Raw genomic sequence first — 22,948 nt, forward strand, 5'->3', positions numbered from 1 at the left:
AAACTCTGTAGTTCTGTCAGTGGTCATTGTGTTCTTGATCACCTCCCTGACAAAGGTCCTATTTTGCTTGGTTGCTCAGGTTGGTCAGATGGCCAGCTCTAAGCAGAGTCTAGGTAGTTCCTTCCGTATTACTCACAATGATGGAGACAACTGTGTTCTTTGAAATGTTCAACACTCTAGAAATTGTTTTTACACCCTTCCACAGACTTCCACTGCCGTTCAAAAGTTTGGGGTCACTTAGAAATGTCCTTGTTTTTGAAAGAAAATCATTTTTTTTGTCCATTAAAATAACATACAATTTATCAGAAATACAGTGTAGACACTGTTAATGTTGTAAATGACTACTGTAGCTGGAAACAGCAGATTTTTTATGGAATATCTACATAGGCGTACAGAGGCCCATTATCAGCAACCATCACTCCTGTGTTCCAATGAAATGTCGTGTTAGCTAATCCAAGTTTATAATTTTAAAAGGCTAATTGATCATTAGAAAATCCTTTTGCAATTATGTTAGCACAGCTGAAAACTGTTGTGAAAGGCCAGCATCCTGGAGTCGCCTCTTCACGGTTGATGTTGAGACTGGTGTTTTGCGGGTACTATTTAATTAAGCTGCCAGTTGAGGACTTGTGAGGCGTCTGTTTCTCAAACTAGATATTTTAATGTACTTGTCCGCTTGCTCAGTTGTGCACCGGGGCCTCCAACTACTCTTTCTATTCTGGTTAGAGACAGTTTATGCTGTTCTGTGAAGGGAGTAGTACACAGCGTTGTATGAGATCTTCAGTTTCTTGGCAATTTCTCACATGGCGTAGCCTTCATTTCTCAGAACAAGAATAGACTGACAAGTTTCAGAAGAAAGTTCTTTGTTTCTGGACATTTTTGAGCCTGTAATTAAACCCACAAATGCTGATGCTCCAGATATTCAACTAGTCTAAAGAAGGCCAGTTTTATTGCTTCTTTAATCAGTACAAGAGTTTTTACCTGTGCTAACATAATTGCAAAAGGGTTTTCTAATGATCAGTTAGCCTTCTAAAATGAGTATGCTGGATTCTGTGGATGGTTACCTGACAGGCTCACTTTCCTGTTGAACTCATCGTCTCAAATCTGTAGGACATAAATGGATATTGATTTTGATATATGACATGTCGTATTTTCATATTTCAGTGCATGCTTTTCATGTCATCAGAGCTCGGTGCTTATTATCGTATGTATTAGGTCACGAAATAGAGAAAGACCCCACTGAATGATTCAGAACATGAATAATTAAATTTATTTTGGTAAAAATGTATTTTATAACATAAGAATTTTAATTTAATCACCAAAGAATGTTTTCACCCACTCTGTCCAGACTGGGTAGACACCCTATAATATTATGGCAATAAAAAAAGCTTTCACACGTTTTCAAATACATTACAATCATGTTTTAGTAAAGTAAAAGCTAGCTCTCAACTGTCCATGTAGCTAGCTAGCTAACAGTTAGCTACTATCTATTCCAGATAATGTTTGTTTAGATAAAGATGGTGGTGTGCAAAACAACCAAATACACCCATGCATTGTTGAGGCAACAACAGTATGTCGAATTCACTCCATATACACAATGCCTTTGGAAAGCATTCAGACCCCTGGACTTTTTCCAAATGTTGTTATAATACAGCCTTATTCTAAAAAGGATGAAATAAAACAAGTTCCTAATCAGTCTACACACAATACCCCACAATGACAAAAATAAAAACAGGTTTTTAGACATTTTTGCAAATTCATGACAAAAAAAACTGAAATACCTTATTTAGTTTTCAGACCCTATCCTGTTTCCATTGATAATCCTTGAGATGTTTCTACAACTTGATTGGAGTTCACCTGTGGTAAATTCAATTGATTGGACATGATTTGGAAAGGCTCACACCTGTCTATATAAGGTCCCACAGTTGACAGTGACTTTCAGAGCAAGAACCAAGCCATAAGGTTGAAGGAATTGTACTTAGCGCCCCGATAAAGGATTGTGTCAAGGCACAGATCTGGGGAAAGGTACAAAAAAAAGCTAATTGTAGGAAATGTTATATAACATACTATTTACGTAATATAACATTTCCTAGAATTTGCAATTTTATTACTATTGCAATAGTACACACATTGATGTCAAACTTGTGCTTAGCCCAATGCTCTGTCACTAATGTCTGGGATGAATGCAGGGGCAGGTCAAAACACTCTCTTTGGGACTTATGACTGACATGTGGTCATGTACAGTAGTTTACATGCACTTAGGTTGGAGTCATTAAAACTCATTTTTCAACCACTCTACAAATTTCTTGTTAACAAACTATAGTTTTGGCAAGTCGGTTAGGACATCTAATAATAATTTTCTTTAAATAATTTTTCCAACAATTGTTTACAGACAGATTATTTCACTTATAATTCACAATTCCAGTGGGTCAGAAGTTTACATACACTGTTGACTGTGGCTTTAAACAACTTGGAAAATTCCAGAAAATGATGTCATGGCTTTCGAAGCTTCTGATAGGCTAATTGACACAATTTGAGTCAATTGGAGGTGTACCTGTGGATGTATTTCAAGGCCTACCTTCAAACTCAGTGCCTCTTTGCTTGACATAATGGGAAAATCAAAAGAAATCAGCGTAGACCTCCACTAGTTTGGTTCATCCTTGGGAGCAATTTTCAAATGCCTGAAGGTATCATGTTCATCTGTACAAACAATAGTACGCAAGTATAAACACCATGGGACCACACTGCCGTCATACCACTCAGGAAGGAGACACGTTCTGTTTCCTAGAGATAGACAGGTACAAAATTATCTAAATCCACAGTAAAACAAGTCCTATATCGACATAACCTAAAAGGCTGCTCAGCAAGGAAGAAGCCACTGCTCCAAAACCGCCATAAAAAAGACAGACTACGCTTTGCAACTGCACATGGGGACAAAGATCATACTTTTTGGAGAAATTTCCTCTTGTCTGATATAACAAAAATAGAACTGTTTGGCCATAATGACCATCGTTATGTTTGGAGGAAAAAGGGGGAGGCTTGCAAGCCAAAGAACACCATCCCAACCGTGAAGCAGCATCATGTTGTGGGGGTGCTTTGCTACAGGAGGGACTGGTGCACTTCACAAAATAGATGGCATCATGAGGTAGGAAAATTATGTGGATATTTTGAAGCAACATCTCAAGACATAGTTAAAGCTTGGTATCAAATGAGTTTTGCAAATGGACAATGACCCCAAGCATACTTCCAAAGTTGAGGCAAAATGGCTTAAAGGATAACAAAGTCAAGGTATTGGAGTGGCCATCACAAAGCCCTGACCCCAGTCCTATAGAAAATGTGTAAGCAGAACTAGAAATGTGTGTGTGAGCAAGGAGGCCTACAAACCTGACTCAGTTACACCAGCCCTGTCTCGAAGAATGGGCCAAAATTCACCAAACTTATTGTGGGAAGGTTGTGGAAGGCTACCTGAAACGTTTGACCCAAGTTGAACATTTAAGGCAATGCTACCAAATACTAATTGACTGTATGTAAACGTCTTATCCACTGGGAATGTGATGAAAGAAATGAAAGCTAAAATAAATCATTCTCTTTTCTATTATTCTGACATTTCATATTCTTAAAATAAAGTGTTGATTCTATCTGTCCTAAAACAGGGAATTTTTACTGGGATTAATTGTCAGGAATTGTGAAAAACTGAGTTTAAATGTATTTGGCTAAGGTGTATGTAAACCTCCGACTTCAACTGTACCTGATAGAACTATCTGGCTTATATTACTACCCTTACAAACACCCCAAAAATGTCCTGTGATACATTTCCATATGTTGGAATCAAAGTTTGTTTGAAGAATGGAATGGTTTGTCTTGTCGTAGGATTTGTGGGCTTTGACGCTCTTATGTAGTCAAAACACACGTCTTCTCGTGATATGTGTTCTGTCCTATATTTTTATTTCATTTGTTTGTTTTTTAAATCCCAGCCCCCATCCCTGCAGGAGGCCTTTTGCCTTGTGGTAGGCCGTCATTGTGAATAAGAATTTATTCTTAGCTTACTTCCCTAGTTAAATAAAGGTTATATAAAAAAATATAAAACATATTATGACATGGTTATGATAGCTTCATAGGTGTCAAATAAAGTGTTACCAAAAAACACACATTTTCAGATGTGAAATAGCTATTTTCACATGTTCAGCTTAAATTTCACATGTGAAACCATATTTTCTCATGTATCACATTTATAGTTCACATGTTAATTACGGCTTCGACAACATCCGGTGAAATGGCAGAGCGCGAAATGTAAAAAAATGATTAGAAATATTTAACTTTCATACATTCACAAGTGCAATACACCAAATTAAAGATTAACTTTTTGTTAATCTAGCCACTGTGTCAGATTTCAAAAAGGCTTTACGGCGAAAGAAAACCATGCTATTATCTGAGGACAGCACCCCATCAAACAAACACATGAAAATCACAATTCAACCCGCCAGGCGCGACACAAAAGTCAGAAATAACTATATAATTCATGCCTTACCTTTGAAGATCTTCCTCTGTTGGCACTCCAATATGTTCCATAAACATCATAAATGGTCCTTTTGTTCGATTAATTCTGTCATTATATCTCCAAAATGTCAATTTATTTGGCGCGCTTGATAAAAAAAAACACAGGTTCCAACTCGCGTAACATGACTCCAAAATATCTAATAAATTACCTATAATCTTGATCCAAACATTTCAAACAACTTTCCTAATACAACTTTAGGTATTCTTTAACTTAAATAATCGATACAATTTAAGACGGGATAAACTGCGTTCAATAGCGGTGTCGTGATGTTGTATTAGTTAATGTGACGACTGTTGTTCATCGAATTATTAAAAGTTTCTAATTGCGTGATTAGCTGAATCAAGTAATTATTAACTCATTAACCTGGGGCACCGTGAGAAAATACTCAAAGAATAACTGAATATCGATTTTACAACAGCCGCTAATTAATCAGTTACCTCTACAATCTCGTTCTGAACGTCGCATAATCCGGGAATATGCATGGACCCGGGTCTCACCAATGAGTTCGTACCACACCAATCTTAGTTGAGTAGTTATTTACTAGAAAGCTAAAATGATGATAAAAGATACACATACACAAAAACACATTCTAGGCTATTTGATTAGAACTTAGTATAACGGACCAACACACTATGGCGCGTGTTACCCAAAATAGGGATTTAAAAAAGAGAGAAAAAGAGAAAGTACACGAGATAAATATACATTTGGGTGAATTTGTCAGCTCTGCTTATTCTAACCCTAGCCTTGCCCCAAACTGCCGCACTTATGGGTCAGAGTATAATGATGTAATTACGTGGGGAAGGTCTCTGTGGATTCTCCACGTGGACCGTTCAGGCTGCTCAATGACGCACTTCTCCGGCGCACCTCTCTGGTCGTCCTCACGATGTCAGTGTCCTTTTGGCTTAGGAGTCTGTTCCCTCGCCCTTGTTCTGGAAGGACTCTTCTGAGGACAGGCAGCTCTGTAGCTCAGAGCTCACAGCGTATGAATGAAACAGTGTAGATATCACAATTCGATGGGAGGTGGAGCCTAGGTGGTTCGACTTGAATTCACCCGCTTAGACACAGCTACTCATCCGTAGCTTGGGTAGAAAAAGATTTCTTTGGCTTAAAAACTTGTGGTGCGTTTTGGGTTCGTTGACTTTTTAGACCTCGGCTGCAGCTTGGGTCACTTAGTCTCATCTGTAAATTCTTTACTCACAGGTTTTATACCCTCGTGTCAGAAGTGGGCATAACCACCTTTAGGGCAGTTCTCTGGGCGTACCTAGTTAAGAGGCAAGGTCTAGACTTTACTCAAATCCAATTTTAGACAACTAACTTCACATTTCATCTTTACCAAAACATTGTCTTTAATTTGGACATTTTCCATACAACGTACAATGTATAAACATCAAACATAAACTAGGTAAACTGTTGACGATGTTTTCTTAATAACGTCATCTATTAACTTTTAATAACAAAACAAAAATGACATACATTTTTATATTCCATCTATCGTCATGACCACCATTGTGGCTGACGGAAACCATTGTTCCAAAGTCCCTTTATTTCATATTTAATGTTCTGAGGCTGGTTCTCCATAGTAATAGGACAAAGGGAATTTGTCTGTGGCCTAAGATTTACCAGGGGCGTGAGGGGTCATAAAACCCCCACATCTTCAGACCCCTAGATCTCTCCTCCTCGGTTGGGGTTCATTTGTAGGGTTGTGGTCTCCAGTAACCTGACCAGATCAGGACAGTCATGACAGCGGATGAAAACAAAGTGGAGCGAGCTTTCAGTTTGCGCGTCCCAATCACAACAGTACACTAGACTCGACCCTCGTTCTGAACAGCCCTACTTCTTAATTTCTCAAAGGAAAAACATCAACCAATTTCTAAAGACTGGTGATTTCCAGTGGAAGCGATAGGAACTGCAAGCAAGGGCCTTAGAAAACCCATTGAAAACACTGTCACCTCAAAAAAATGTATTCACATTTGAAAATCTAATTTGCAGTTTCATATACAGTACCAGTCAATAGTTTGGACACACCTAGACATTTCAAGGGCTTTTCTGTATTTATACTATTTTCACCATTGTAAAATAATAGTGAACACATCAAAACTTGATGACAGATTTACACTCTTGGCATTCTCTCAACCAGCTTCACCTGGAATGCTTTTCCAAAAGTCTTGAACGAGTTCCCACATATGCTGAGCACTTGTTGGCTGATTTTCCTTCACTCTGCAGTCCAACTCCTCCCAAATCATCTCAATTGGGTTGAAATCGGGTGATTGTGGAGGCCAGGTCATCTGATGCATCACTCCTTCACTCTCCATCTTGGTCAAATAGTCCTTACACAGCCCGGAGGTGTGTTTTGTGTCATTTTCCTGTTGAAAAACAAATGATAGTCCCACTAAGTGCAAACCAGATGGGATGGCGTATCGCTGCAGAATGCTGTTTAGTCATGCTGGTTAAGTGTGCCTTGAATTCTAAATAAATCACTGACAGTGTCACCAGCAAAGCACATACTTACATCACACCTCCTCCTCCATGCTTCACGGTGGGAACCACAAATGCGGAGATCATTCGTTCACCTCGTCTCACAAAGACAGCGGTTAGGACCAAAAATCTCAAATTTGGACTCATCAGACCAAAGGACAGATTTCCACCGGTCTAATGTTCATTGCTCGTTTCTTGGCCCATGCAAGTCTCTTCTTGTTGGTGTCCTTAGTAGTGGTTTCTTCGCAGCAAGTCGACGATGAAGGCCTGATTCGCACAGTCTCCTCTGAACCGTTGATGTTGAGATGTGTCTGTTACTTGAACTCTGTGAAGCATTTATTTGGGCTGCAATCTCAGGTGCAGTTGTCTCTAATGAACTTATCGTTTGCATAGGGCTATCTTCTATATACCAACCCTACCTTGTCACAACACAACTGATTGGCTCATACACATTAAGAAGGAAAGAATTTCCACAAATGAACTTTTAACAAGGCACACCCGTTAACTGACATGCATTCCAGGTGACTACCTCATGAAGCTGGTTGAGAGAATGCCAAGAATGTGCAAAGCTGTCATCAAGGCAAATGTTGGCTACTTCGAAGAATCTCAAATATAAAATATATTTAGATTTGTTTAACACTTTTTTGGTTACTACGTGATTCTATATGTGTCATTTCATAGTTGTGATGTGTTCACTATTATTCTACAATGTAGAAAATAGTCAAAATAAAGAAAACCCCTTGAATGAGTTGGTGTGTCCAAACCTTTGACTGGTACTGTTAAAGAAACATTCACATTTGAAAATCTAACTTTCACATGTGTAATTACAATTTTGCTTGTGGTGGTGAAAGTGTTATTCCCCTCATGTGAAAAGGTTTGGATAACATGTTGTAGTAGCAATGTTTTCACATATGGGATTGCAAATTCTTTAATGCCATTCTGTAAAAAGGTAGCAGTTTCCCTGTATATAATAATTTAAGTGTGTTGAAAAGATTGATTTGTTATTTCTGAGCCATCCATTTGGAGTGTTACTGCTGCAGGCACACACCTCTCTTTTTCATGCATTTGACAGTGACCTTTGAAAGAAGCCCAGTGAAAAGAACAGAGAAGCTAGTGCTCCTTGTCGCCTTATTAATCCTCTTTAACATGTTCAAATTAGTGTTGCCAGTTGACTGAAGTTGACTTTTTGTAATTTTAGTGCACAATTTTTTATTATTGCATTTTCTGAAAGCATTCAAAATAAACTGAAAACGTAATACATCATCTATACAGCTAAAAACAACAATGCGATGTGAAAACAAGTTGAGTTTGAGGTTAAATTAATTGTTTGTAAAACAGAAATATTCTTGTTAAGCTTTTTATTTAAAAAAATCATAATTAACAGCTCAATTTGAACAAATTATGAATTTGCGATTATTTGTGATCAATCACAGCAAATCCTGCGATAAAAACTCAATACATTTTTAAATTGTTTGACAGCCCTACTTCACATTGAAATGTGAAAATCCACATGGGAAGGTGTAGCGGACATGAATCGGTTATGGTTGCTCATGGTCATGTGAAGAGGTATCCCACCTGCGACTTCAAACATTGCCCTCTTGGTCGAATGGTCCCACCACTTACAAAAGCACATGTGAAATTTAGAATATCACATAAAATTTTGGGAAATCATGTGAAAAATGAACGTGAAATATCTGTCAAACTTCCCATGTGTCTGGCTTACATGTCTTTTTTCCCATGTGACCTTTTTCACATGATTTGTTCAAATGTGAAACGTCACACGTGACTAAAAAATGAAAATTTCACGTCATTTTTTTCACGTGTTTTTTTGTAAGGGTATACCATCCTCTCTCCAAATTCACAAAGAGTGATTGCAGTGTATCCACTGGAGCAAGAACAAAAGGGCTGGCAGTCCGTATTATTATCTTCGATAATAAGAGAAACAAGAAGCCATTATGGTTCCAGCCTAATCTATTAAGAAACAAAGTATCTCAATGACCTTTCTATCTGGACTCATTTCACACAATGGTTTGACCTTTTAGTATTCGGCGAACTGACAGTGTTTAAAACAACATGGTGGTTCATCTCCACATTCAATCATGGGGGCATTATTATTTTTTTATGCGTTTTACGCTACACTGCTTTTATTCTTCTGCCCAGCTCAAAATTATATTTCATCATTCAGATTGTAAAATGCTTGCATTTCCAGAGATGTTCTACATTGTCTGTGACTATGAGGCTATATGAGGGCTTGTTGTACAACTCATTGGATATTAGTGCTTACAAAATGAATATACTGTTCTCTATTGGTTCAGTTTGATTTTTATTTAATATATTTCTTTCAGAGAGACAGAATAAAAGATGGTAGAAATATTACTGAGCCAAACCAACTATTTAATTGACTCATCTCTGCCCTGCCCATAAGCAAGTAAGCCAGTTGTCAACTTAAACACCTTCACTTCGTATAAACGGCAGGAGTAATACCAAGACAGGACCGTATTTAGCCCAAACAGAAGGCCATGCGAATTCTATTAAGATGTATGGGGAGACAGTTGCTAAAGCCCTTAAATCGTGCTCACATTCAGCTTAATCCTGCTGTGGCTGATGTATGCCTGTAGGTATTGCGAGAGGAAACATGAGTCATTTAGCAAACCACTGCACAGAGGGAAAAGTGAAGACGGGAAAAACAGACGCACAGTCTTTTGAACCCCTGAGATGAAAAAAAAATGCAGACTCCAACAGGATGAGTCAATTTCCACATAGACCACTTCCCTTTTGTGGGGTGTCTGAATGAAATATGTGCAAAGGCAGGGATCCTATATTTAGACATCAAATCGCTCTGTCACCTCACTGCTCCATCTCTCAGAGTTCTATTTTTCTCCCCATGTGTCACTTGCTATCATTGGCATGCAAAAAGGCAGAATAAGTCCTATGTGGACTTTTAGGAACATTAGAACGATGAAGAGGGAACCAGAAGCATGAATTCTCATGACTGACAGGTAAGGCAGGAAGTTAGAGTGGGCAGAATGAGGGCAATGGCTTTCAAGTATTCTGTGAGTAAATGGATGTCTGTCACGCGAAAGTGAGTGTACACAACGTTGAGGTTTTAATTAAATAAGAGAGATGACAGTTTGAATATGCTTCAGGATCTGTTGGCGAACGCCTTCTAAAGGCTTAAGATACCGACAACATTTTCTGGATATGCTAAGGAGCAGCACAGGTGAAGCTCAGACAAAGGACATCTCATCGGTCAAGGATTTCCATACCTGCCTACTGGCAATCTTGAGGGCATCACACGTCTGGCTAAGCTTTATTTCAAGAGGGAAGAAATAGATAAGCAAGTGACAGCGATGACAATCTCTCTAATCCAAAAGTGCAGCCAGGTCTAAGTATTGTGGGCACAGGAGAAAAGATAATGAAGAACTGGCAAAAACAGTCAGTATCAAGAAGTGAAAGGAATAGCAAGAACATGTCTACTTGTCTCTCTCTGCACAATGTATAATTCATGAAAACAAAGTCCAAGGGTATATCCTCCAAAGATCTTCCTCACATCACATACTAGAGGTTTAACACTAAATGTCACATTTGCAATAGAGGACCCCCCCCGCCCCGGTGCAGGGCTTATCCCAAACTGCGGGACGTATTTTTATGTTTGTCTTATCCCTAAATGAAATAAATTGATGACTGTACAATGCCATTTCAGCTATTGTTTATGCGCAAGTTGCCAAAATGTACTGAAAAAAAGCTATCTACAGGAAGTGATCTTCAAAATTTGGTAACCACTCTGGCAGCCCAAGAGCAATTGTGAATGGAAAGCCACAACCATGAAAAAAATGCATAAGTCAATCCACGTATTTTAGTTATTGATACATAGGCCTATCTTATGTCATGAAGTCAGAAAGGGAAGCAATAGGAATGATAAAACAAACAGTAATATCCATCCAGCCTGTTGTGGGAAGTGTGGCCGCACCATACATGAAAGTACAGTCAGCATTCATTAATTACCCATCCAAACATACAGTGGTCCACTTCTCAGTAAAACAGCTCCATGTACTACATAGGCCTCTATAGAAGAGGCAGTAAATATGAATTATTTGAGACAGGTGTCATAAAAAATTGTGCCCAGTCAAAGAGGTCTCTTGGTTTGGAAAAACAGGTATGAAATAATAATTACATCTACTTTTGTATAATGTGTTGTCTTACTCATTATAATTTGGTAAATACTGTGTCATCAGCGGTACAGTGCCACAAGAAGTCTATCTATACAGTACACAACTAGGCATCTGATTACAACCCTACCATTTTCGAAGAGCATGCGAATACTAATCTAATTACAGCATGTGTACAATATTCAAATGTTCCCTTGGTACCAATGCATCAGGGAGATAGTGAAAACTATCCACGCTGCATTGTTTTCACACCAACTACTGCATGAGCTTATAAAGGGAAAGACTTGGCTTAATAATAATCGTGATTTCCAAATCTACCAAGTGCTACTGGTTGACCAACAAGGGCCACTACTCTACTCTATCAGGGAACATGAACTCAGCAAAAAGGAAACGTCCCTTTTTCAGGACCATGTCTTTCAAAGGTAATTCGTAAAAATCCAAATAACTTCACAGAACTTCATTGTCAAGAGTTTAACCACTGTTTCCCATACTCGTTCAATGAACCAAAAACAATTAATGAACATGCACCTGTGGAACGGTCGTTTACAGTTTACTACCGGTAAGGAATTAAGGTCACAGTTATGAAACTTAGGACACTAAAGAGGCCTTCTGACTCTGAAAAACACACAAAAAAAGATACCCAGGGTCCCTGCTCATCTGCGTGAACAAGAAAAAGGCGTTTATCCTTCGACGATAAACGCGAATCCGACCATCAACCCTGGTGAGACAAAACCACAACTCGTCAGTGAAGAGCACTTTTTGCCAGTCCTGTCTGGTCCAGCGATGGTGGGTTTGTGCCCATAGGCGACGGTGCTGTCTCTGATGTCTGGTGAGGACCTGCCTTACAACAGGCCTTACAAGCCCTCAGTCCAGCCTCTCTCTGCATATTGCGGACAGTCTGAGCACTGATGGAGGGATTGTGCATTCCAGATGTAACTCGGGCAGTTGTTGTTGCCATCCTGTACCTGTCCCGCAGGTGTGACGTTCGGATGTATACAAATCCTGTTCAGGTGTTGTTACACATGGTCTGCCACTGCGAGGACGATCAGCTGTCCATCCTGTCTCCCTGTAGCACTGTCTTAGGCGTCTCACAGTACGGACATTGCAATTAATTGCCCTGGCCACATCTGGAATCCTCATGCCTCCTTGCAACATTTCTGCGGCACATGCACGCAGATGCGGCACGTTCATGCAGATGAGCAGGGACCCTGGGCATCTTTCTTTTGGTGTTTTTCGGAGTCAGTAGAAAGGCCTCTTTAGTGTCCTAAGTTTTCATAACTGTCACCTGAATTGCCTACTGTCTGTAAGCTGTAAGTATCTTAACGACCGTTCCACAGGTACATGTTCATTCATTGTTAATGGTTTATTGAACAAGCATGGCAAAGAGTGTTTAAACCCTTCTCAATGACGATCTGTTAAGTTATTTGAATTTTTACTAATTTTCTTTGAAAAGCATGGTCCAGAAAAAGGTATGTTTCTTTTTTTGCTGAGTTTATATACACAGTACCAGTCAAAAGTTTGGATGCACCTACTCATTCAAGGGTTTTTCTTTATTTTCACTATTTTCTACATTGTAGAATAATAGTGAAAACATCACAACTATGAAACAACCCGTTGCCTTGATGACCACATATGCTGAGCACTTGTTGGCTGCTTTTCCTTTACTCTGCTGTCCAACTCATCCCAAACCATCTTCAAGTGGGTTGAAGTCGGGTGATTGTTGAGGCCATGTCATCTAATGCAGCACTCCATCACTCTCCTTCTTGGTCAAATAGCCCTTTCACAGCCTGGAGGTGTGTTGGGTCATTGTCCTGTTGAAAAACAAATGATAGTCCCACTCTGTAAGGCATTTATTTGGGCTGCAATTTGAGGTGCAGTTAAACCTCCACAAGATCAGTGGGTCCCCTGCGGGACGGTTGAGCTAAAGTAGGCTAATGCGATTAGCATAAGGTTGTAAGTAACAAGAACATTTCCCAGGACATAGACATATCTGAGATTGGCAGAAAGCTTAGAATATTGTTAATCTAACTGCACTGCACTTACTTATTTACAGTAGCTAGTACAGTGAAAGAATACCATGCTATTGTTTGATGGCCTTTCTCTTGCATTTAAATATGATGGCACATCAGATCTAAAGTGTTATATTCTCCTACATTAATTTCACTTTTCCACAAACTTCAAAGTGTTTCCTTTCAAATGGTATCAAGAATATGCATATCCTTGCTTCAGGTCCTGAGCTACAGTTAGTTAGATTTGGGTATGTCATTTTGAGTGAAAATTGAAGAAAAGGGGCGGATCCTTAAGAGGTTTAACTCTAATTAACTTATCATCTGCAGCAGAGGTAACTCTGGGTCTTCCTTTCCTTTGGTGGTCCAGCTGACGAATCTGGGTTTGGCGGATACCAGGAGAACGCTACCTGCCCAAATGCATTGTGCCAACTGTAAAGTTTGGTGGAGGAGGAATGATAAGGGACTGTTTTTCATGGTACGGGTTAGGCCCCTTAGTTACAGTGAAGGGAAATCTTAACGCTAGAACATACAATGACATTTTAGACGATTCTGTGCTTCCAACTTTTTGGCAACAGTTTGGGGAAGGCCCCTTGCTGTTTCATCATGACAATGCCCCCATACATAAAGCGAGGTCCATACAAAATGGTGTGTCGAGATCGGTGTGGAAGAACTTGACAGGCCTGCACAGAGCTCTGACCTCAACCTCATCAAACACATTTGGGATAAATTGGAACACCGACTGTGAGACAGGTCTCATCGCCCAACATCAGTGACCTACCTCCCTAATGCTTGTGACTGAATGGAATCAAGTCCCTGCAGCAATGTTCCAAAATCTAGTGGAAAGCCTTCCCAGAAGAATGGAGGCTGTTATATCAGCAAAAGGGGGACCAACTCAAAATTATTATATGATATATGATTTTTGAATGAGAGGTTCGACGAACAGGTTTCCACATACTTTTGGTCACACAAACATATTTTACTTCAAGTATAATTTTTAGATATGACTAATAATGTTACTGTTCCCACTACAACAAAATACTGAAAAGGAAAAGTCAACATTTTACAACTTGATATTCACACACAAACATATTTTACTTCAAGTATAATTTTTAGATATGACTAATAATGTTACTGTTCCCACTACAACAAAATACTGAAAAGGAAAAGTCAACATTTTACAACTTAATATTCATCATCTCCAGCATCACCCCAACATCAGCATATGTGAAATTGCTGCGTTTTTATGTTTTGTAGTAAAAAAGAGGAACATCATCAGTGTGCAGAGTGTGATTTTTACCAATCGTGAGTAGGCATTGCCTGTTAATTGGTTGACAATTTCATTGGAACCACTTATCTTCATATGTGTGGGGTGGTACTAGAGATGATGATGATGAAGTTTACATTATTTTTACATTTCCCTTTAAATACATGTAATTTTGTCCTTGAAACATTTAATTAAAATACTGTACAATTCCATTCATTCCTATTGAGAATGCTCCTACTGGGCAGTGCCAATATGGCTGACCGGTGGCTTCAAAGCCTCTCATTGGCCAATACATAGCATCAGCAATCCATAGTTTATATACATCATTGCTTGAGAACAAGGGTGGTGGAAACTTGATATGGGGCTGATGCAGTACTGTTCCAATTCCTAATACCTAGAGCAGAGCAGCCCAGTTCTCCGTACTCTCACTCAGTCAATTTGTATGTGGTAATGGATGACAATAGCCAGTCCCCTGCTTCAAATTGCGATGGGGAAAAGAACTGCACTTACAGAAGAACAAAATGTCCACATTCTGGCTAGGTCAAATAATGAAGATACATTTTTGGATACATACTTTCAAGCATTTCCTCAGAATTACAGTTATTCGTTATTATCATCTAATGGAAATCATAAAATTCAGTAAATTCCGCTTGGGACAGATCTTCCTCACTCGCTTGGACAATCAAAATCAAGTCAATCTGTGGGCCATCAGACCCTGCCGCCAACTGTAATGGCTTACAGCTTGTGGTCTCTGATGGCTGGCATCCTCTTAGTACTCAATTAAAATGCAGTGAAAGAAGCCTGCTGTTGGGGCTGATTGGTGGAACCTCCACCTGTGCCCAGCTGCAGCATGAATCAACTAAGCCTGTGTCCCAAATGACACCATATTCTCTATATAATGCACTACTTTTGACAAGGGCCTATAGGGTTCTGGTGAAAAGTAGGGCACTGTGTAGGGAACAGAGTGCCGTTTGGGACACATCCCTGGTTGCTGCCTGGTCTCTTCTGATCCTTGACTCCTAGTCCAATAAATAATTTTTCGCCACGGACCCTTGACCAGGATAATCTGGAATTTCCACGTTTTGATGATTGATGCCATCTTGAACCTCACCATTAAACATTAAAGGCTGACAAAAAAGTTATTGGTGGTATTTAAACAGTTGTTTTTTTTCAAGACACTAAACGTGCCATCTTTATCAGCAGTGTAGCCTGTTTATATTACACAAATCTTGTCTTTCGTCCAACAGCAGATATTTTATAGGCTTTAGTAGAACCCAATAAAACTAGGATCCACCGCCACTGTGCTTGGATTCAATCTATATGGCCTAAGGATCTACACAACATACCACCATCTTGGGGCATACATTATACTGTAAAAATGATATAAACCTTTATATGCTGGTTGCAATAACATTGAGAACTTTTTATTTCTATAATTCATAATAAGAAGAGAATAACACCTTGCAGAACAAGAGGTTTGACTCATTAAAGCAATGGTCGTCTGCAGGCGGCCTGTGGGCCAAAATCGGCCCGTAAGTGATATTTGTTTGTTCCCCAACAGTTTTTAGAGAAAAAAATAGAGATATATTTTGGGGATTTTAGTTTTGGGTCAACAAATACGGTCAAATTACCAGGAATTTAGCACAAAAATATATTTTTGGAAATATTCCTACTAGTAACAAAAAGAGACATAAGTGATCGTATTTCAATTGAATCAATGTATGAAATTAGTGTTATTTTCAAATACAATTTATTGTGGTCAATTTAGAAAGAGTACAAATGACTTTATTGTCCGGCACCCCGACCATCCGTTCCTAAGAAGATTTGGCCTGAGGTTGAATCTAGTTATCTTGCCCTGCGTTAGATTGTTGACTGCTGAAGCACGTCTAATGAGTGCACCCAGTATAAAATGATATAAATATGAATTTCCTATTTGAACCATACTGTAACTTGACTTTAAGGCCTTGCTCAGGGTTAGCCTTTATACAGTACAGTCACCTCAATTGTGTTTTTCTTGTCATGAAGCTAAGGATGCTTAGCTAGTCTCTTCAGTGACCCTGAAACATCCTGATGTAGGATCTTAATCTGATCACCATGTGTTGCAGGATAACTTTTCTGCAATGCAGGACATGTAAAACTTGTAATATATTTGAATTGAAGTCTTCTGAAATGTGCAAAAATGTCAGACTTGATTTTCACTTATTCATTTTTTAAATAAAACCCTACAAAAATGCCCATGAATTACAATCCACATTTCCTGTTGCTGCAGGATTATTTCCTGTCTCAAATTAACAGCCTGCAGTCACGACTCAGTGTCTGCATCTCAAATGGCACCCTATTCCCTATATAGTACAATACTTTTCACCAGGGTCTACAGGGCTTTGGTCAAAAGTAGAGCACAATCTAGGGAATAGGATGCCATTTGGGATGCAAACAGAGTCTCTATTGATGAGCCTCAGCTATGAAACAGCCATCCATTGAGTGTACTGTGTGTTCCAACACACACAGACAAATCCAAGTTTTTGGCCGAATTGCAAAGGCATCCTATATAAGTAGCCTGTGTTATAGAGTGCTGATTCATTTCAGTTTCCAATTTCTCACCCCCCAAAAAATGTCCTTTGTTTCACTCATTTGGAAAAATTATTTTATTAATTTTCAAGGACTGGAACCTCTCCAACCTTTTCTTGCATGAGAGCTACTTTTAAGAAAAGAAACATGTTGTGAGCTACATTTTTTTCTAGCTTTCAAATAGGCACATTCTTCTCTTTTCCCCTGCAAGTCTTCCCCAGGTCCTTAGTGTGCAGGAGAAAGCAGTGCACTGTTTTCTGGCAATATACCTGGTAGAATAATGGTTAATAAACAACTCTATAAAATATGTGATTTTACCCCCCAAATTCTGTTTTATATTTTCCTAAATTATGTTCTCAGTTGTATTTTTCCTGGTTTTAGCTTTATTGTTTTTCACTCTCAAAATTGCAATTGTTCATAGAGAAAAAATCTAATTGGATGTTCTGAGAGTCCATGTCAATGCTTAAATCAGAAGGCAATTTTTGTAGGTCTCGAAGAAAACAAATATATTTAGACTTGAATGTAATTCCCCTTGAGGAATATGCTGTCTAATGTGCCGGTCTAGGATGGTTCTGTACTGATGCTGCTCATGTCATAGAAAAGTTAGCAAATACCAAATAATAGATAGAAATTATATACTTACTCATGATATACTTCTGCCAGGTAAGCCTACTTTGCAGTTAAGATTTAATTGAGAAGGTTTTGGGGAAAGTATTTCTGTGAACCCACATGCGGTTATCACAACTGGCTACACACGGAGTGATAGACAAACATGCACACCACACACACAGACAGGGGCAATATACATTGGAAATTAATTGGCAGATATTGTGTTAGGTTTAGCTTTTTAAGCTAATAGTGGCTAACCAGGGTGGGGTAATGTCAATGTTCCGTTAATTAGATAGTAGCTAGTAGTTTCTGATACTTTTAGATTTGTTTATGGCAGGTTGCGGTGGAATATATGAATAATTGCATGTCCTTTCAGAATTGTTTGGCGAGCTACTCAAATGTGGGCTGCAAGCTACTGGAGCTGTTGGAGACCTGTTGGAGACCCCTGGGATAGAATATGCAGTGCTACGACATCCATTGCATATTCCAGTCCTTGAAAAATGAATTTCAATTAGATTTTCTGTTGTATCAGTCTGGCATTGTTTTTGTCTTGAGTGCTTTAATAATTAACCAAGATTGATTGATCGACATCAAAAGCCTGTCAGCCATTTTCAATTTCAAATGATTAAAACACACTTTTATACTTCCACTGCAAACCATTTTATCTACGGGTAAAAAAATGCATATATATTCGACTCCAAAGTCCTCAGTCAGCTCTGAACTCGTATGGACATGCATGCTTTCTACACTGCATGCATGAGTAAGTTAAAAGGGGGCTCTCTCTGTGAAAGTCCAGAAATGGAGAGAGAGGTTATGAGGGGAAGGCTTGGTAATTCAACTTGTGAATTTAACATTTAATTAAACATGCAAACCAGTCAAACAAATGATGCTTTTTTAACTTAGCAGGCTGCATAAGCAATAATAAGGGGGAAAAAATTAAGATGGAAAATTCCTCATCAATGAATAAATTAGAACGATTGACACTCTCTCCTAACTGTGCCATATATTTGGGTATAAGATAGTACATTTTTCACTCTTTGTGGAACAGAGTTGGTGTACAATGGCCCTACTCGTTGAGAATCAGCCCAAGTTTCTCCTCTCTTCTGTCAATCTCATTTTCTACAGCTCTCCATCCTTCAATCTCAATTATGGAAATGTAATCAATGACCCAAACTTCCCTGGGCACAAATGATTGCTAAAAGGTGGGGAAGACTATTATCATGTCCGCGCAGATGTTCTTGGCAAGTGATTTTGCTGTACTGATATGGTTCTACTACAGAGAGAAATGGCACCCTATTCCTGTTATAATGCACTACTTTTGACCCTAAAGGGAATAGGGTGCCATTTCGGACACATCGAGAGACTGGTTCCATTCCAGTCCACTTTGAATCAGCAGCTTCGATCTGGGAAATATGATCTCCAAATGAAAATCCAGCTGTACTACTGCTAGGCCTAGGCATATACTGTATTGAGTTTGCATTGGCTACTGATCAATGTTTTATTCATTTAGGAGCACTACATTTTTACCACACACACACACACACACACACACGCACACACACACACACACACACACACACACCAACACACACACACAAACGTCATGTGGTATACCATCTACATCTACATAGCCTACTGTAGTTAGATAACTGGCTTCATGGTGCACCAAAGAGTGCTGCAAATAAAAAATAACATTAAACTGGGTCAAGATAGTACAAATGGTACATTTCTGCAGCATAACCTGTGCGGCTCAGAGGGATTAAATCTCCGTTGACAGTAACATTGAAAATCAATGAATTTGGTTTGGATGTCAAGTCAAATGAATCTCTGCTGTGATAATGTTCAATAATTGAGATCAATGCATTTACTTTGCACATGTCCCGTTCTAAAAATGTTCTTTATCATTCTCTAAGAGAGTTCAGCCAAGCATCATACATGTTTCAGACCGCATTTAAAAAAAAAGAGTGAGCTCAAGAATAGCTTAGTGCTGGAGGCAGATCAGCTAAACGTTGTGTGGTACTATGCTCCCTCTGTAGGTGAGAAAAAGCAGTAAAACTGTCAAGAATCTGCTTCTCCCTTCCCAACTGCTGGAAGAGGAGGGTGGTGAGCAGCTAAAAGTCTCTCTCTCCACAGGGAATTTTAAAAAGCAGACTAGTTGTAACTACTTAATGTAGCAAGCCCCTGATATTCATGTACATTTGATGTTCAATAAAAGCAGGCAGGAAATAGAGGACAAGACAGACAACCTCCCTCAGAGACACTTTGTTGTAAAGAAGCAGGGAATATTTTTCTAGTAAATGTGTTCATTTTGATAACATTGTATATTTATGTTCTCAACAATGCCCATATACCACCCCTTAGTGAATAAAATACCAAATAAAAGTAATTGGAGAGAGAGACTTATTTCATCATTGTTTATAAATACTTATAACAATCAAACACCAGGAATCCGCTATTCAAATACGAATTGCACAGAACCAACAGCTTAAAAAATACACTGAAGCAGCTTACACATTTCCCTCCACGGATTAGATAAAAAGAAAGCTGCTTTATATTTGGTGAAAAATTGCATTAAATACCCCCTCCGATTGAAATGTCAGCATGATTCTAGTCTGCCAAAATCATGTGCAAAGAGGATTCATGAACATATGTAAAACAATAGACTGATTGCTCACACTAGTGTCCAGTTCTTTCCTCCTACAGTGGTAGTGCTGCCTGTGGCCTTTGACGAGCACAAATACTTTGAGACACATGGCCATATCAAGAGGGAAGCACTGACCTACACACTGCCTCTTCCTTTCCTTCCACCATGCCCAGGCAGTTATCCAAGGTTCACACAGCGAGGAGGCAAACCCATGCAGTGAACAACAAAGCTGTGGGGTGGTTTTGTTAAATCTCTCAAGCTTTGTTCTTGAGGTGCTATATTTAAAATGACTGGCTGAAGAATTCTCACTTGACCAGAAAGTTAAAGCACTGGGCATCTCACGTTTTGAAGGCACTTTCAATGATTTTGCAGCAATCTCCTGAATCTCTCTCTCTCCTCTGCTCCATTATCATACCCTAAGCCTAAGGCAGGGAGAGATCTGGACTGAGTAAGCCTAGTTGGAGATGCTTACGAACTGAATGCAAATTCACAGAGGAGCATGTATAAAACATAATATTCACAAATCCTCTGCTGAATATAGTAGCCTATGCACATCAAAATTCATGCGTCACAGGCTATAGGGGACACCCCCATTGATATGAGCTGTTTCAAATCACCCAAAAACTGCACACAAATAAAAAAAGACAGTAATTCAGCATCATAGCACCTGAGTAATAATTTAAGGAGATAATTTAAGAGTAAACTAAGCGAACGTCTGATGTAATAAAAAAGGTTGATAATGAATGTACAACTTCTTTGGATAAAAACACAAAATCAGACTACTAACTCAACATTATTAATAATACACACCAGCCAGGTCACTGTGCAAATAATAACATCAATACTCAGACACTCTAAAGCACATTACAAATTGATATAGAAGCAAGGCAAGCAATAGCAATGGCATCTCACCCAGAGTGTGAAGGGTGATCCTGTTGTCTCTTTCGTTGTGCGTGTATCCTACCAGCTAGTGAAAGATGTCAAGATGTTTACAGTCTTCAGACAAACTGGTGGAATGCAGCCAGCAGCTAACCGACAGCCTCCAGTCCCTGATTTACTTGCAGCTTCCAACAGGCAAGTTACAGAGTCGCTTATTATAGGATAATCCAGGCATTGTCCTCTCACTGCTATAGCCAAGTTAGTCAATGTTGGTTGCAAGTTGGGGTCCAAATGTGCCCCTAGAACACTGTCAAGTCCACAACAATACAGTGTATATTTAGCTTGAGATAATCAGCTGAGACCAAAAATAGTCACACCCAAAAAATATTTTAAAACTAAGGATGCATCTAAGATTTCAGAAATGGGAAACAGCAAGATAAAAGTCAAAAGTGCCAGTGTGCCCCAAGCCTCCAGGTCTTAATGATAATATATAGTGTAGCAGTCAGAAGAACCAGAATAAAATCCACACAAAATATCTCTTCTTTTCCTTTTAGGCAACTCTCCCTTCAGTAAAGAGCCTGCACCTGCTACCAAAGCAGAGAAATACAATGTACACCTTTTTCTGTGAGCCACACAGCTAAGCTTCAGCTGCCCCTGTTACAGTCATCACTCACTCTCAAGCCCAGCACTTCGGATGAGCACTGGACTGACGATTGCTCTTGCTCAAAGTCTTTCAGGAACACATCTCTTTGCTCTGTCAAACCGACTCTTGTTGCCACGCCTCCCAGACCGTGATTGGTTGAGCTGAGCTCAGAGCAAAGTACAGGGAGGAGGGGTCGATAATGCTATGTGGAAGGAAGGAGAGGGACATGAGAAGAGGAGAGAGAGTGGGGAAATGGTAGGCTGGGGGTTGGGGAAGCAGAGGAGAGGATATACGGAGCTCTGCAAGCCTGAAGGGACAGCCTGGCTAATGAAAGAGAAATGCTTCTCCCAATACTTTAGCCAAATTTGTGTGTTGCAAATTTGTTGTGACTCCTGGCAAACTGAATTCATACTGACAAAGTCCCTAGTTTCTGAAGAGAGATGCAGGTAACTGCCAAAATAAAGGAAACACCAACATAAAGTAGGGCATTGGGCAAACATGAGCTGCCAGAAAGGCTTCAATGCACCTTCACATAGATTATAGTGTCTGGAAAAGGGGTTGGAACAAATTATTTTCAAAGTTCTGAACCAGTTCGAACCCCCCAAAAAGTGCCTGTTTAGAACGTTCCTTTCTCTTCCCTTTTAACCTCTGAAATTCCTAGTAATAAAAAAAATCATATCAGAATCCAATAGAAAATCCTATCAGATTTTAGAACCCATCCTATAGGATTTTATCCTAGAGGATAGAATCCTATAGCACCTCTCCTATTGGGATTTTATCCTATAAGATTGGTTCCAAAATCTAATATGTTTTTTTTCAATTGGATTCTTGTATTGGAATCCTATAGGACTGGTTCCAAAATCTGATTGAATCACTCCCATATTGTGGTGGTGTGTTGAAGAGGTTGAGAACCTCAGGGAATTACCGCTAGTGTAAGTAGGCAAAGAGATGAAGACACGAGAGAAAGACGGTTTCTCAGTTTACTTGTTATTTAACCATATTTAGCTGTGAGATTATCCAATAAAGCTACAGTACAATATTTTAGATTATTTGCACAAATTTTCTGCATGTGGACAGTATGTGTTAATAAACTACACAACCTCACGTTTTGCCCACATCGAATTGAGGGTAAT

General features: G+C 39.2%; 1 protein-coding gene across 1 annotated transcript in view; it reads right to left on the reverse strand.

Moving 5' to 3' along the window:
• LOC139376071 (bone morphogenetic protein/retinoic acid inducible neural-specific 2) overlaps window positions 1–21,881 on the reverse strand; it is a 115,238-nt gene extending 93,357 nt beyond the window's left edge. The window contains exon 1 of the mRNA XM_071118226.1: window positions 21,206–21,881. The gene's annotated coding sequence lies outside the window, so the exon portion shown is untranslated. The remainder of the gene's footprint in view (window positions 1–21,205) is intronic.
• Window positions 21,882–22,948: the final 1,067 nt, after the last annotated feature.

Source organism: Oncorhynchus clarkii, chromosome 20, assembly GCF_045791955.1.
Source record: "Oncorhynchus clarkii lewisi isolate Uvic-CL-2024 chromosome 20, UVic_Ocla_1.0, whole genome shotgun sequence".
Lineage (NCBI taxonomy): Eukaryota > Metazoa > Chordata > Actinopteri > Salmoniformes > Salmonidae > Oncorhynchus > Oncorhynchus clarkii.